Genomic DNA, 15,254 nt, shown 5'->3' on the forward strand with positions numbered 1-15,254 from the left:
GTAAGTTTGTTATTTTCGTCCCACTGGTCAACCGGCCCATTAGCTCAGTTGGTTAGAGCGTCGTGCTAATAACGCGAAGGTCGCGGGTTCGATCCCCTCATGGGCCAGTAACATTTTTTTTTCATTTTCTTCCTGTAATTATTTTTGCTGTAATATATTAATTTCTGTTATCACATGTAATACTTACTAGATAAACATCAGGTCATCAGGACATTGATAAAATTATCAAACAGTGATAAAAACTAAAGTACAGAAAGATCACAATAAGTACCTAGTCGCTAAAAACCAGTAGGTAGAATGATAACGCTACAAGATAAATAAACAACAAAATATTTTTTTTAAATTTGATAAACGAATTATTATTATTATTATTAATCTGAAAGGCTGGAAAATGTAATTAGTAAAAATACAAGTAGGTATGTATAGTAATTAAGTTAAAGAACAAAATAAAAAACTAAATAATAAAATACAATCAAGAAAAACTATGTAAAGTAATAAAATAAAAAATAAAAACAAAATAACACTACCTACAGTTCAATTAATTAATTTTTTATTTGATTGATTGAATTTCTCTTTTTTAGTGAAAATATTGTTAGGCTCAGTTTTTTGTCAGTACCTATTCGTATTGACAGACCTTGCATTGTGGCCTGTGGGACTAAGGTAGGTACTTTTTACCCCAGAAAATTAAATAGTTCTCACCAGATTTTTAAACACCCTTAATACTTGCGAATAATATTGGCATAATCTAGTTCTTTCTATAAATACATACTTGCTACTTACTTAAATATAAATGCATTTTCTAAAGGCACATTTTGCAACATTCAAATGCAATATTATATCGCATTTACGCGTATGATTTATACGTTATACTAAGTAAGTGCCTAGTGCCTGAACCAGTGGCAACCGGTAAGCTATCTAGGGTCAACCGTCGGAACATATGACCCACTCCCACTGAGCGACGCCATAAGTGGTCACAGATAAGATTAGTTGGTAATAAATATGCCTGTGTGGTTATTTGTTCAAAACAGTTTTAATTAGGGCAGAATTTGGACAGAGGAAGGTTATTTCGATAGTTAGTACAATGTTATTTATAAGTTCTGTGTTTTCGGAAGGGTTTTCTTTATCTATTTATTTATTCATTCGTGTAGCAATAACTTAAAAATAAAATCATACTTACTTACTTTACTAAAAAGAGACCAAAACTCCTTGTTTATAAAGACTGTATTAATTATTATCAAATTCCTTGTTACTATGTACATTAATATCTGTACTACCTAGGTACCCACCAAAAGTACTAGAGTATGAAAATAAACAGGCGTTTTCAAGGTGAACGCGATAACAGTATTTACCTATTTATCTCTGATAAAGTATTGCTTAAGCACAATAATTGCACTTACTTATTATCAAATGCGTAAAATATTTATTTCTAACTAGCTGCCCAGGCGAACTTCGTTCCGCCTAACAGTCGATTCAAATTTTTTAAATTTTTCTCTACGTAAGAACCATCCTCGTACTTCAAGGAATATTATAAAAAAAGAATTAGCGAAATCGGTTCAGCTGTTTTCGAGATTTGCGATGAGCAACACATTTAGTGATTCATTTTTATATTATAGAAGATAGGGCGTTGTCTTTGTTATTTTATGCTTAGAAAATACTTTCTGAAAAGTGCGTTACATTGAAACGATATTACTTTAACGGCGTTACTGAATACCTACAGATTTATAGCACAATTAAAGGGAAAAATCTGAAAACCGGTGAATTTGTGGTTAGGTAGGTACGTAGTACGTACATTACAAAAAAAAGGTTTTATTTCTTGTAAGATGGTAGAAAGCCTTCGATTGCCTTTGATTGTCTTTAAATTGACTCCGTCATCCTCCTAAGTTCCCTATAAGTAGGTAATTATAGTTTTTCCCTAGGTATATTATAGTACCTACATTAGCGTATTCCCGCGACTTCGTCCGCGTGGACTACACAAATTTCAAACTCCTATTTCACCCCCTTAGGGGTTGAATTTTCAAAAATCAGTTATTAGCGGATCCCTACGTCATAATAGCTATCTACATGCCAAATTTCAGCCCGATCCGTCCAGTAGTTTGAGCTGTGCGGTGATAGATCAGTCAGTCAGTCTCAGTCAGTCAGTCAGTCACCTTTTCGTTTTATATATTTAAGACTAGCTGACCCGGCGAACTTCGTACCGCCTAACAGTCGATTCTTTTTCAGGCAATTTTTTAAATTTTTCCCTCCATAAGAACCCATGCTCGTACTTCAAGGAATATTATAAAAAAAGAATTAGCGAAATCGGTTTAGCTGTTCTCGAGATTTGCGATCAGCAATACATTTAGCGATTCATTTTTATATAATATAAGCAGATTTTTTTTACTCGAACATAATATGAACATTTAGGTATATCTGATGTATCTCCTCCAATAAGCTCCTGCAGTGTTTATTACAATGCGTTATCCAAGTTAATAAGTAATAATGATTACCAGTAGATGTGAACATCATTTACAACGTTACAGACAGGTGTAGTATCTGATATCGCGCTATCAGTCCATCACGTTAATAACAAATACCTATATAGCCGCATCAGCCTTATCACGCGTGATACAATTGACAAAATAATCATCGCGCACGAGCATTGCGCGTGATGGAATATTTTCAGTCAATCTATACAAATATTATAAATGCAAAAGTGTGTCTGTCTGTCTGTCTGTCTGTCTATCTGTCTGTCTGTCTGCTAGCTATTCAAGGCCCATCCGTTCAACCGATTTTGATGAATTTTGATACAGAGACAGCTTGCGTCCCAGGGAAGGACATAGCCTACTTTTTATCCCGGAAAATCAAAGAGTTCCCATGGGATTTTTAAAAACCTAAATCCATGCGGACGAAGTCGCGGGCATTATCTAGTATTATAATAAGACCAAATTAGGGGCCAAATTAAGGGCCTTATTTTTAGGGTTCCGTACCTCAAAAGGAAAAACGGAACCCTTATAGGATCACTTTGTTTTCTGTCTGTCTGTCTGTCTTTCTGTCAAGAAACCTACAGTTCCCGTTGACCTAGAATCATGAAATTTGGCAGGTAGGTAGGTCTTGTAGCAGACATTTGGGGAAAAATCTGAAAACCGTGAATTTGTGGTTATATCACACAAAAAAAATTAAATTGTGGTCATGAACTAATAAATAATTAGTAGTTTCAATTTTCGAAGTAAGATAACTATATTAAGTGGGGTTTCATATGAAAGGTCTTCACCTGTGCTTTCTAAAACAGATTTTTATTTATTTTTACACATAGTTTTTGAATTATCGTGCAAAATGTCGAAAAAATACGACTGTAATACGGAACCCTCGTTGCGCGAGCCCGACTGGGCCGGTTTTTTGAAGTCTTAACTAAGTAGGTGGTAAGTTTCAGATAAGCATCAAAGTAAGTAAGCTTTATCGAAATTATGATAATAAGTAGGTTTACTTAGTCGGGCGATGTAAGTTTATCGTGAGTATGAGATTAGTATACATTGTTGTACCTTTAGATTGTGGAGCACTCGAGCTAACCTTATCTTTGAAGGGTAATCTCGCCTCCTGCAGTTTTATCTATCTTATACCGGCTCACTACTGAGAACGGGTCTCCTCTCAGAATGATAAGGGTTTGGACTTATATGGACAAATCTCAGGAGTCAGGGATGCAGAGGGAGAGGGATGTGGGAGCTCACGATGTTTTCCTTCACCGTTAAGGCAAGTGATATTTAATTACTTAAAACGCACATAGCTCCGAAAAGTTAGGGGTGCGTGCCCGGGATTGAACCCCATGACCTCCGATTAGAAGGCGGACGTTCTAACCACAAGGCTATCACAGGTTTGATAGGTATTTAATTAATGTTTTAACCTCACAAAATACTGGGGACGGGCAAACTAGTGATTTTACATCTCCTATCTGCCTATCTTCAGTCCCTGTCTATAACTTGAAAAAGTATACATACAAGGCATTGCTCGAAAATCATAGTCGCCAAACCAAGGCTCTGATCTGTCTATTTAAATTTTAACGATGCGCATTGATGTATATGTCTGAGATATCTGAGAACCTGGCTTAATGACGTTATGCAACGTGCTTGCGTTGGCAAAGGTACTGGCACTGGTACAGGTAACGGTACTGGCAGAACGTAATGTTTATACCCTTGGGGTACAGTAAAATAGGCGAGCTGCGGGAAAGCGCGAGGAGAAGCGCATTCTAGCGAGGTGCGCAGATATTTCCGCCAGGTTGTAGAATACTTATTCAAATCGCTGACGATGCGTGGCAAAATAATAAAGAGTGCCTAATTAAACAATGATTCGTCGCATCATGATGATAATGCCGAATTAATAACAAGTAACCAGTAAGTAGGTACCTATTATACATTGTGCCTATGTTTACGTTTGATTTTATCAAAGGCCATTTCTGATGAGTTATCCAGCCGGCTAAGTTAATTCAAGCGTACGTTGCGCGCGGCACGTAGGCCCTATTTGTGGCATGCCGGCGCGGGCGGCCGTGCAGTCCTACGCGGCTCTACGTAGCTCTACGCAGCCCTACACAGGCATTTCCCAACTTTGTATTTTTAATTTTTTTATTAAACACACAATACAGATTATGACAATAATAATTGACTGAGTAATTGCCATGAATGTTAAAACTAGTTACTCTCCAAAAAAAAAGTGTGTACAGAAGCAGTTATAATCGGACGTGTCACTACACAACTCAATAATAGACAATACCTGTGTGTAGAAAATCGAACACAAATTAAAGTACTTACATGCTATTATGATAGTTATTATATAAAACAAAAACGTATAATATATGGATATAAATTATAAGAACCTTGAAAAAACTTTAGGGGAATTAATTGAATTGAATTGAATAAGTAGAATAACGGTATTATAATATGTTGTGTAGGGTACTACAACTAACCGATATGACTCTGCAAGTCGATCTTCAAGGTTTTTTAACGTCGCGATATCTTATATAACGTGGTGGTCTCAAAAACCAGTAGGTAAGCCTCGATAAATGACAAGATATAGTCAAGCAAACAAAAATTTTTACGGTTTAGAAACCAAATAAACCGGCGACAACTCTTAGATACTAATGAACGACCCGTTTGAAATCCAGACGACCCAGACGTCACTGAGGTTGCCAATGAGTCGGTGCCATTTTGTTTGTTCAATAACCCCGTCCATACGAAATAATATATAAGTCAATGCCAGTAAGTAAGTAGATAAGTATCGACTGAGCTCTAAACAAAAGTAAACCAAAATCAATTTTTCAATACGTAATTGAACAAACAATACGTACAATATGTAACTTGTTAGCAAAATTGCCGTTTCTATTTAAAAAGCAATCTTCTCGCCATCCCGATGAAACTTATTTTCTTTGCCGAACAGTTTCCTGTTTTGCCTCAGCACCGCTATTTTCGTTCTCTGCAGTCTAAGCGATCTAAGTTACTAGAGCAAAGAGATTTATGTAATAACTATCTTATGCTCGCGACTTCATCCGCGTGGACTACAAAAATTTCAAACCTCTATTTCACCCCTTAGGAGTTGAATTTTCAAAAACCCTTTCTTAGCGGATGCCTACGTCATAATAGCTATCTGCATGCCAAATTTCAGCCCGATCTGTCCAGTAGTTTGAGCTGTGCATTGATAGATAAGTCAGTCAGTCAGTCATTCAGTCAGTCAGTCAGTCAGTCAGTCACCTTTTCCTTTTATATATTTAGATATATTTAAATATTTCCTTTTTCCTCAATTTATCGTCATTATATATTATCTTTGTTTTAATGAAAATATTACAATAAAACTTGAAACCTGTCAGCTTGAGAGGTCTCTGTAAAGTTCTCAAAGGTGTGTGAAGTTTTCTAATCTGCACTAAGCCAGCGTGGTATAGAGTATGGCCAAAATCCTTCTCATTAGAGCGGAGACCCGTGCTCTGTAGTGAGCCGGTCATGGGTGGATTATGATGATGATGAGGACATACTTAAATAATTCCATCCACTTTCCATGACAAGTTGACAAATCATTTTGACAAAAAATGCAGAACACTTACTATAATAATAATGTGCAATGCATAATTTCAATCGAAATGTTGCATGTAATAGAAGTGTTGCTTTTATTACAAATCTGTCTGATCCAAGAAGGGCTTTTCGTGGTAGCTTTATATACTTTAGACAAAAAATGGCGATTATTTGGATGAATTTAAGCTGTATTCTAATAGTACATGGAGTTATTAACTTTTAACAATTATTATAACTCTTAAAAAATTTATTAAGTGCACATCAAGATTGATGTGTTCATAAGCTTTTCTGGTACGTCCTTAAATCACTGTTTTGTAATGGTAGGTCCACGCTACATCCCCTAACTTACGCCTTGACATTGGCAGAGGGCGAGGGCGAGCCCTGGTTTGCATCGCAGGCTGCGCGGCATGAATGGTTGACGTCACGGGGCTGCGCGCGCACCCCGCCCAACCTTGAACTTGCATCGATCGCCCCTGCACTTGACAGTGGGCTATATCTATCTACTTCTACTATGCTATACGCCTTCATCCAAGTATACGCCTCATCGAAATGACGCCCTTTGCTGTCAACATTGTTACCTGTTTGTGAGCTATTTTAATCTGTCAAATGGGGTGGGTTATATAATTTTGTTACATGACGAGTGATGACGTGGGAAACTAGGTGTGTCCTAAACTCCTAACAGAAAGTGGTCTAATGACACTAACTATAAATGGTGGTATAGGAACTTTTACCATTTAATTAGAGCACCGCGCTAGCAGGTTCTATCACTTGTTAGTGGAACAGGTTTTTAGTAAACAGCTCTAAGTTTCTTACTGGCTTTTGGGCTGTAAGAAACTTGGGCACATAACTCCGAAAAGTTAGAAGGGCGTGCCCGCCTAGATCTCGAGGCAGCTACGAGGGTAATACAGTTTTCTAAATGGACTATGCCAAAGATTCGCTTCGTCGCCCCTTCATTCAGCTTTACTTCACCATTGCCATGTGACATACCGACACACAAACGCACTTCCACACCAGAAATAAAAAATCCATAGACTACAAAGTAATCTAAATCTATCTTCTATCTAAATATATAAAAGGAAAAGGTGACTGACTGACTGTCTGACTGACTGACTGAATGACTGACTGACTGACTGATCTATCAACGCACAGCTCAAACTACTGGACGGATCGGGCTGAAATTTGGCATGCAGATAGCTATTATGACGTAAGCATCCCCTAAGAAAGGATTTTTGAAAATTCAACTCCTAAGGGGGTGAAATAGGGTTTTGAAATTTTGTAATCCACGCGGACGAAGTCGCGAGCATAAGCTAGTATACCTATAAAAGGAAAAGGTGACTGACTCACTGATCTATCAACGCACTGCTCAAACTACTGGACGTATAGGGCTGAAATTTGGCATTCAGATATAGCTATTATGACGTAGGCATGCGCTAAGAAAGGATTTTTGAAAATTGTACCCCTAAGCGGGTGAAATAGGGGGTCTGGTGTAGTCCACGCGGAAGAAAGCCGCTAGTATTAGCTAGTCTAAATATATAAAAGGAAAAGGTGACTGACTGACTGACTGACTGAATGATTTATCAACGCACTGTTCAAACTACTGGACTTATAGGGCTGAAGTTTGGCATGCAGATAGCTATTATGACGTAGGCATGCACTAAGAAAGGATTTCTGAAAATTCTACACATAAGGGGGTGAAATAGGGGTCTGAAGTTTGTGAAGTCCACGCGGACGAAGTTGCAAACATAAGCTAGTTCCTTCATAAGCGAAGATAGACTGCTAAAATGTAAATTGTACAGTGAATAAATCTAGACGTGAGTAGATTCGACGATATTTCTTTCCTAACAACACCCGTCGATGTCGTAAATAAATGTTTAGCAAAACAATTTTGTAATCAAGGGATGGACTAAAGAAAACATATTTTCAATGTTCGCAAATACGCAAATAAACCTTCAGCTGAAATTGAATAACCACAGTGAAGCTACGGCGTAGCAGGCGTTACGTAACTGTAAATTAGGGCACGTGGTTGTATTTACGTACAGCTAAATCTTGAGTTATTTTACTATAGGAGTTTTCAAATAGATAAATAAGTACTTAGGTATACTAATAAATAACACTATGTACACCAAAACTGCACAGAAAAATTCTTATCCAGGTAGGTATAAGTACATATGTAGGTAGGTCGATATAATGTTATGTAATGGTTTTCAGAGATAACCTAAAAGTTGAAAAACCCTGAATTTCAATTATCAGCTTAAGTAACTTTTCACGGCCCATTAGTTAAACTGTTTTCAACTACATTTGGTTCAGAGGTTGTATCTCTGGGAAGGACTTAGGCTAGTTTTTGTCCCGGAAAATAAAGAGTTCCCTACGGGATTTTAAAAATCTGATTCTACGTGGACGAAATGGTATAAAGATAGCTTGCATCCTGGAGATGGTCGTAAAGTACTTTTTACCCTCGAAAATCAAAGTTACCTACGGGATTTTTAAAAAACTTAAATTCACTTAGACGAAGTCGCGACTTAGTAATAATATGAAGTGACTCTATATAGAACACCAAAAAATTAAATTATCATTACCCATAATATTATAAATACGAATGTTTTTTTGTTTGTCGGTTTACTGTTCTATTGGTTGTTTCTTCAATCGCGCCGCAACGGATATCAACGGGTTGACTTAATCTTTACATGGTTCAAGGCCTGGAGAGTGACATAAAAGTAACTTTTTATCCCGGAAAATCAATGAGTTTCCACGCGATTTTTGAAAATCTAAATCCGCGCGGACGAAATCGCAAGCAATTAAGTATGAAAAATAATATTCTCATGCCCTATCCAAATTTTCTCTTGTAAGCAAATAATGGCACCGATTCTGTTGTCTTTCTCTAAACTAAATTTAGAGTATCTGCATCCTTTTCTTTTTAATATTGCTAAAAAAGGACGGAACATAAATTTTACATTCAAAGACTAAATTTTAGTGCACGCAAAAAATTTAAACACTAGGCTCGCGACTGGCAGCTTAAGTCACGAGGTTTGACAGCTCTAAATTAAATTTAAAACTGTGTCTGTCTTTTTCATATTACATAAGTAAGAAGAGGATGCGAATACTGAAAAATTTAGTTGCGGTCAGAAGCAGTACCAATGTTTCAAGTAAAAAGGTGGTGTAAGTAAATAATTTTGCACGGGCCGGTACACCAACACCTCCCAACTGTCCCCCTTCCCCCAGCGTGGGCGTCTGACGTCAGAGTTCCCCTCAACTTGACATTCGCGGCTCGATCGATCGTTTGCCGGCGAGGCCGACTTTACGCACCTCAATGAAAACTCGCAACATTGACAAATACCTGACTCTATTCAATCAAGATTCAATCAATTGGTGGTCATCGAATAGGTTACGCTATAGATAGGTAAGGTTTTCGTGAAGAAAAACATCGCGAGGAAAGCTGCATGCCGTTCTCCATAATTATCTCAAAAGTCAAAGGTGTGTGAAGTCTGCCAATCCGCACTTGGCCAGCATGCTAGACTATGGCCAAACCCCCTCTGAGACGGGAGACCCGTGCTCTGTAGTGAGCCGGCGATGGGTTGATCATGATGATAGGTAGGTACACAGGCGCGATTTATGACAAAGGTATTTAAAAAAAAGTATTGGTATGTACCATTGTACACTTTTCGATTGTTAATTATTGAATTTGTAAGATAAGTAATTACCTGATGTTGGTGATAGTATTATAAGTAATTAATTATTTTGAAACTGTAAAAACCTAAGAGTCGAAATCTCGTTCTCTTAGTCGAGTTGATGCAGAAGGATCTGGAAACCCACCGCATTATCATTCCAAGAAAATTCCTAGCATTATATGGTTAATGGAAAGGGGTTACAACCCTCAGCAATGAGGAACACCTACGGAGGAGAGAAAGAAAACTCAAGTTATCTATTTATTTCATAAAATGATACACCGTTCGTATAACAAAGGATGTGTAGAGACTAGAGAGGCATAGAGGCTCGTACTGACCTCCCCTCCCCCCCTCCCCGCGTGACCTTAGCCGACCTCGACCGCGCCCGTGACGTCATTGCAACCCGCGGGCTTCACAACTCGAAATGGCTGAATTAAATGTATATGTCTTCAAAAAAGGTAAATCTCTATCTTTCATCTCTTACTAAGTAGATGATGCCCGTGGCTTCATCATTTATTGATCATGTAGTATTTATTCAAACCACGATCAAATTTTTTAAACGCTAAAGTAAATAGGTACTTGTTGCTCTACGAGAAAGCTACGCGGGATATTTTCTGACGTAGCAGCGTAGTGGCATTGGTTTGGTTCTTTCGAATCACGGTTTTCCAAATCGAAAAGTCACACGTCGCGGACATCAGCTAGTCTATAAATATAAAAATAAAACTGACTGACTGATCTATCAACGCACTGGTCAAACTACTGGACGGATCGGGCTGAAATTTGACTTCCAGATAGGTTATGACGTAGACATCCGCTAAGAAAGGATTTTTTAAAATTCGACCCCTAGAGGGTAAAATGAGGGGTGTGTAGTCCACGCGGACGAAATCGCGGGAATAAGCTAGTGAAAAATAAACAAAGAATTGATAAAGTACGCGGCCAAAATGATAAATATAGATCTTTAAAAGGAGACAGCAGATTTGTAAAACATAGTCTCGGTCGTTGAGACCGACAAAGCGTCATATATTATCGGGTATGAGTGACAGAAACAACGCTCTACAAAGGTGAAATGTCATTCTAAAGTCCGTTGTCCATCACTTTCAGTTGCGAACTGCACCTTTGATACCGAACTGCGTAAAATGGCATCATTTTCCGCAACATAATTATGTTGCGAAATCATACAATAAATTAGCAACAACATTGCTCGGCGAGGAATCGAGGGCGTGTCGGCTGCTCGCCAAGTCTCCAACTCGACCGGTTTGCACTGGATTCACGAACCATATAAACAAATGTTACCTACTATAGCTGTATGTACGAACCGACATAATGCGCCAAGTTCTTTAACCCGCGTACGTCATTGCTATTTCTTTAAAAGGGCACGCTTTTGTTTTGTTTCTGTAACGGGTGACTTTGATTTATTTTTATTTAGTCATACCCCTATTTATTCGTACTTAAACGCTCTAGTCTCTACCATAACACTAGTTTTCAATATAAGGAATTCATTGTTCCTTACACGAGCTGAAAACTCATTGGCAAAGTTCGCTTTCCGTACCTACATCGAATGATAAAACATAGAAACATTCTTTACGCTCCGTACGAAATCTCTACCATGATTGGCAGCTTGTAACTCTTTAACTGTCACTTAACGGGCTAATCACGGCAGCGGTCATTGTCGCATGACAGTACAACAAGACACAGTACGACCCAATTGCGATTTGTGCTAATTCAATTGGTTGAAGGCTGAAATTACGTATTTAACAGACGTGAGTTTGAGTTTCATTAGAAACACGTTTTCAATGTTGTATCATTCGCTGGTTCCAACCATAAAAGGATAAACTAATTTACTGGTTGACATGTCAACGTATCTACCGTTTGGGTCTAGATATTGGAGATCTTGCTTGTAAGTTCACTCATAAATAACGTAGACCGTCACTAAGAAAGGATCTATAGAAATTCAAATGATGAGTCAGTTAGTAAGGACGTACCTATTGTACGCGACAGTTCGAGATGGCAATCGGGGTATGAGGCTGGGGGACGCCCCGCACACCCGCACGTCTCCCGTGCTATTCTGCACCAGGCTAGCGCGAGGTAGGTGCGGGTGTGCGGGGCGTCCCCCAATTGCTATATCAACCTGTCGCGAACTACCTATACAAATAATTCCGCAATTTTTTTTCTTACTACCCAACATCCATAGAAACTTACCCGCTTTATACTAAATATCTTTTACTTAAGCCATCGGTTCTGAGTTGACAGGCCATGTCTGTCGCAGAACCGACGCGACGCGACGGCGCAGATGTGTTCTGGAGTGGCGATTGCATAACGGCCCTACAATATAGACCTATATCCAGCAATGGGCGTCTATCGGTTGATGACATAGACGGTTGATGAGTATTTCTAAGCTAATGCAAACTACGGTTATCTGTATCTACGTATGATAGAGGAAGTATTTGAAGTAGGATGACATCGATGAGAATGACGTACGAGTACTTGCCTACAAGAGCTCTACTTAGTCTGTAGATAAACGGTAAGCCTATGTAGCCTGACGTCGTTGTTTGATTATATTTTTGACGACATGGTAATTATTTTTATTTTTAGAGCTCCGTACCTCAAAAGAAAAAACGGAACCCTTATAGGATCACTTTGTTGTCTGTCTGTCGGTCTGTCAAGAAACCTACAGAGTACTAATTCCCGTTGACCTAGAATCATGAAATTTGGCAGGTCGGTAGGTCTTATAGCAGACATTCGGGGAAAAGCTGAAAACTGTGAATTTAGGGTTAGATTTAAATTAAAAAATTAAACTGTGGTTATGAACTATTAATTAGTATTTTTAATTTTCGAAGTACGATAACTATATCAAGTGGGGTATCATATGAAAGGTCTTCAGCTGTACATTCTAAAACAGATTTTTATTTATTTTTATGCATCATAGTTTTTGAATTATCGTGCGAAATATCTAAAAAATACGACTGTATTACGGAACCCTCGTTGCGCGAGCCTGACTCGCACTTGGCCGGTTTTTTCTGTTACTCTGTGTCACTCAATTATATAGACGTGCTGCCCAGCCAATAACAGTTTCGCAGCCATATTGGTGCGAAGTGTCACTAATGAGAGGTTCTCATCGCAAAGTGTTGAGTCTTGACATACTTAATCACAAATAGTGGCACAAGTTGTCCTAATGAAATAAATACATTTTATCACTAAGTACCCATATTTTAAATGCGAAAGTGTGTTTGTTTGTTGGTTTGTCTTTCAATCACGTCGCAACGCAGCAACCGATTGACGTAATTTTTTGCATGGGTATACTCAAAGAACTGGAGAGTGACATAGGCTACTTTTTAGCCAGGAAAATCAAAGAGTTCCCACGGGATTTTTAAAAACCTAAATCCACGCGGACGAAGTCGCGGGCATCAGCTACTTTCATATAAAAGCTGCGCCTTAAAACGAGTGATTATTTTTATTTATAGTATCTTGTGGGTATGTAGGAATGTAAAGAAAAACTGTATCTGACTCTGAATTGAAAGCTCTGTTTAAATTTTATTTTTACGAAGTCTGCCAACTCTGTTGTCCATAAATTCTATTTTCTAATGTGCTTTTTGTTATATACCTATTTCTATTTCCTACACACGACCACGCCTCGTTTAAATCAAGTATTCTTGGCAACATATTACAAAGTATTTACACCTATTTGAATCCCATGGACTTCGCTCGCCGCGCGGTGGCGCAACAATTCTGTTCATTTTGAGATTGTAGTATGTTGCTTGGACTTTGGCCTGTTGTAATACTACCGTACTATTCTTTTTACTTTACTTATTAGCCAAGAGTCAAGCCTGTTGATTGATATAATAATGGGAGCTGGCGAACAAACGGTGGCATTGCACGAAATATAAAGATTTTACAGGAGAAGCAAAAAACTGTTGAAACTTTATTTTAATTATACTGTTTGGACTGTGGACTCAATTTTAGTATAGTTTTAGACCTTTTTGGTGGGAATTGAATTGAATTTCAATTTAATTTCTTCTCAATCTTAATAATTTCTTCTTTTCAATTTAAAACTTCATCTTATTAGAATGTCATGTGGCTAATTCCTTTGTACACAATATCTAAACTAAACTAAAATGTCACGTCTAAATCTATTGCTATCCCTTTCATAATGTTGCTTGCGGAAAAGGAAAGCACTAGATTTAGACCTCTTAATTTAGTTTAGTTTAGAGATTGTGTACTAGAGAATCGGCCCCAAATTGTCTTTATAAGAAGATAATAAGTGAACGGAATTTCATTGATCAGTGAACGGAAAACTTTGGAGTTGGACTCAATTTTAGCCCGCTTTCATCTTAGACTGCATCATCACTTACCACCAGGTGAGATTGCAGGACTAACTTGTATGGAAATTAAAAAAAGGTTTTAGTTCGGGGCGAACCACTAGTTATTTATTAGCAACTAAACGTGATCCCAATAATAGGTAGGTACCTATACTTAAAACTATTCTTACACTTCACCGACCTAAATATCAAGTCTTTCATAACCAAACAGTGTTGTATACTTACTCAGTACTCACCCCCTGCCTACCCCCGAGCTATTGCATCCTATTATAGCGGCACGTGGCCGTCGACAGCGATATAAATGATGTTCCACTAGATGGGGCTCTCGTAGGGCTACACATCATCAGCCTGTTTACGTCCACTGTTGGACATAGGCCTTCCCTAAAGAGCGCCACCACACCCGGTCCTCAGCCTTCCTCATCCAGCCACTTTCCGCCAGCCTCTTTATATCGGCTACACAACTCAACCTTATTACGACGGCGAAGACGAGGTCCCCGATATCTAACGTCACCCGATCGTGGACTCACGCCACGGCCTTGGGGGAGTACGGACTAACCAGTAGTCCAACAAATCCACAAATCCCAACGTCATCCTAAGCCGCGGTCCGAGGCTGACAGGAGGCGCCCTTAGGACCACCTTGCCCCCCCGACCTCTCAAATTATTCTTTCGAGCCCTAGGGCTCACCCCCAGGCGGAGCTTTGCACTCGCCAACCCCGCCGGTGACGCTGTAGCGGCCAGTAGGGCCTACGTAGCATAGTCAATCCGAAACAAGAAAAGATGGGACGCTTCATTACAGTACAGCCACAGTACCCGTAGTACAAGATTTTACGTCTCACCAAACCAAACCAAATTCGAGAATCGACATACTTCCGCGTTACAGTAAAATGGACCTAAACAGCCTTGAATTGAAGTCAAATATTCAATGCCACTGATTTTAATTTCGCAATGTTTCCGCTTGGAGCGCTGGCTGTAGAAGTGTAGACAAACTTGAGCTTTAAAAAAAGGCATTTAAGATCCAGTACAGTACAGTACATGTACCCGTACAGTTCACGACAATTAGGAAACTTGAACAAAACGTCGAAGCTTCACCTGTAGTACGCGACAGGTCGAGATTTGCCCCCGCGCTAACCCGGTGCGGGTGCAAATCTGCGTGCGTCCTCCCGCCTCATACCCTGATTGCCATCTCAACCTGTCGCGGACTATAGTAGGTATAGGTACAAGCCACAGTTCACGATATTTACTAAGCT

General features: G+C 38.8%; 1 long non-coding RNA gene and 1 other non-coding gene across 2 annotated transcripts in view; both read left to right on the forward strand.

Moving 5' to 3' along the window:
• LOC138402829 (uncharacterized) overlaps window positions 1-15,254 on the forward strand; it is a 230,156-nt gene that overhangs the window by 137,032 nt on the left and 77,870 nt on the right. The gene's annotated exons all lie outside the window — the stretch shown is intronic.
• On the forward strand, window positions 34-107 carry TRNAI-AAU (transfer RNA isoleucine (anticodon AAU)). Its single transcript has one exon. It is a non-coding gene; the product is annotated as a tRNA-Ile (tRNA).

This window comes from Maniola hyperantus, chromosome 1 (assembly GCF_902806685.2).
Source record: "Maniola hyperantus chromosome 1, iAphHyp1.2, whole genome shotgun sequence".
Lineage (NCBI taxonomy): Eukaryota > Metazoa > Arthropoda > Insecta > Lepidoptera > Nymphalidae > Maniola > Maniola hyperantus.